The sequence below is a fragment of the Conger conger genome, chromosome 4 (genome assembly GCF_963514075.1).
Source record: "Conger conger chromosome 4, fConCon1.1, whole genome shotgun sequence".
Taxonomy (NCBI): domain Eukaryota; kingdom Metazoa; phylum Chordata; class Actinopteri; order Anguilliformes; family Congridae; genus Conger; species Conger conger.
The window spans coordinates 5,918,008-5,920,507 of record NC_083763.1 but is presented as its reverse complement, the minus strand read 5'-3'; the positions used below and the strand labels follow the sequence as shown (position 1 = coordinate 5,920,507).

Below are 2,500 nucleotides of genomic sequence, written 5' to 3'. Positions count from 1 at the left end.
TGGTATTGGCCGTTTCTTCCGTGTTTTTTAACGGACGCTTTTCTTTTGCCGGGTTGTCAGTCACATCTGTGCGAGCGGCCCTTTTTCCTCACGGCGTTATTAGGCGGACAGAGATGACCAAATGTAGAATGACAGTGCCCTGTCACAACAGGCAGTGCATCATCCTACTCCTTTTAAAACCTTTTTTCTCAACGACCGACGCCATTTAACCTCCCCGCCATGGAGTTTCTGTGGCCCTTTCTCCTGTCCCTGCTTCCCTGGGAACTGCACGACGCTGTAAATGTGCGCGAGAGAGCACCTTACCTGCCGCCAAAGGGTGTTTTCCCCACTGCACTCGCAGGGACTCTTAACCGAAAACCTCTTTAACACACATTTGTTAGCAATAAAATAAAATGAAATGGACTGTGGGAGCGAAAATGAGCGTCATTCTGCTGGGATTTGTTTAAATTCCTTTAATCGGTTTACAAGAGTGCAGATTCAGCAAAAGAAAAAACAGTGGTGAAAAAAAAAAAAAAGTCTGTTTAATGTAAAATGAGTGCATTCTCTTTATTGGGGTTACTACAATATACCAGATACCGCGGGGACATGTTGCCTCATGTTGTTTGTAACGTTTTGTGTGATTTTTAAGATCACCCGAGGTCTGGACTGGCCAATAGAAACCTTCCTCGCTTATTCAAAGTGCTTTCACAGTCCCATACGTTGATTCCACAGGCAAACTGATATGGTTTACCTTTAAAGCGGAAAGTTCAACCGTGCCAGAATTTGGGTACGTAGGCCTGCACGATGCAAATTTCCTTTACAGTACGTGAGCAGAACTACAGCGACACAAATTAATTCTCCGTTGCTTCTCCTCTGTATCTGCAGAAATCCGTTAAGGGAAACCTGTTTGTTATTCACCTCCAACTTTACCAATTTCGACCATTTTGTTTTTTTTTATTGCGCACATATGCAAATAAAGTGCCTTTGGACCTTTCATTACATCTGTCTGTGCGCAGAATGCAGGCACTCAGGTTAATGTGAAATCAAGCATTTTCAAGCCATTTGCATTCTCCACCATTCCCCTTGAAGTGGATTTGGAAACAGATTCCCTGTCAGACGCAGTCTACGATGGAAGCAGTTCACTGACCCCCACTTTCTGCATTTACTTCCCCGCTACCGTTGGAAAAATGTATAGTTTCAGAAATAAATCTCTAGAATTTTTTGCTCATATACTAAGGATTATGTTTTATGGTATTCAGTGATTCACAAAAGACAGGTACAAGGGCATTTGTGATTGCACACTGCTCAACAAGCCTAATATTCTCCAACATTTATCATTGGTTGCACAGCACTGTAACATGACCACACTACTCTACGCTTCTGGGAGAGTATAATACTATTTCCCAGACACAGAGTGGAGAGTGCAGAAAGTGTGATTTTACTGGCATTCCTTATCCCTTATATTTGTGTGGGTGCTTGGTGGTCCCATTACTCAACATAATAAGCAATATGTCTTCCGCGAGCTCCTTTGCGGGATGGATTTATGCCGTGTATTTGCATGTTTGGCGCCGAAACTTCAATGCAGAAACCCGCGTCATGGATCCCTAGCACGGCAAATGGACGGCTTTCAACCAGTGTGGAGCCGGACAAATTGCTAACGCCTTCTTTCACACTTATTTCCGACATCAGAAGGCGATAAGCCAGGATTCAAATTCCATATGTGGCGCGTCGCAGGTACAGGCACGGAGAAATGTGACAGGATCGGGCGAGCGACTATTGATTTAGGCCCATATGCCTGCCATGTCTACGGCGCACTCAGCCCCTTCACGATCACAGGCACAGGCCTTATTTAATACCTGGGTAATCTCTGTAATGTTTTGCTCCGCAGACAGTAAAGTAAGCAATGGGAAATGGAATGAAAAAAGGCATGTAAATCTGCCTGCGCTCTGTGCTATGCATCGTTGGGAGACTGGGAGGAGGGGGGGGGGGGGGGGATTTTATTTTAATATCGAGCCATCCATCCACCTGGAAGTGATATTTATTTGTTGGCTACACCTGCACATAAGTAATATACTGTATCAAAGGGAACTAAGCTTTTGTTGTTTGCCTTTAATTTTGGGGTTTTTGTTATGTGTGCTTTTTTTTTTGTAAAGTGCATCTCAGATTGATTTGATCTGGTTTATTTACTTTCATTTGGAGAGGTCCCCGGGGACAGACCTGCCCTGAGCAACTCTCGACAACACTAATTATCGTAATGTATCCATTTCTGTTTTTGTAGCGTTGTTGCAGCCCTGTCTGCTGTTGTATCTCAAAACAACAGAGGTCAAGAGGGTAAGGGTTGTGGGGGTGGGGGGGGGGGTGGGAGACGGTGGTGGGGAGAGCGGAGGGAGGAGAGGGGAGGCAGTGTACACATTGCTGTACTTCTAAAACATGTTTACTCTGGGGGGTTTTAGCTTCAGATATTGCTCTGTAAAGAACGGTGCCCTCCTGGACCCGGGCACGGGAGATCGAGCCGCTTCCG

General features: G+C 45.2%; 1 protein-coding gene across 1 annotated transcript in view; it reads left to right on the top strand.

The window, feature by feature from the left end:
* The window catches only part of efna2a (ephrin-A2a), a 130,402-nt gene that overhangs the window by 83,821 nt on the left and 44,081 nt on the right, over nt 1-2,500 (top strand). The gene's annotated exons all lie outside the window — the stretch shown is intronic.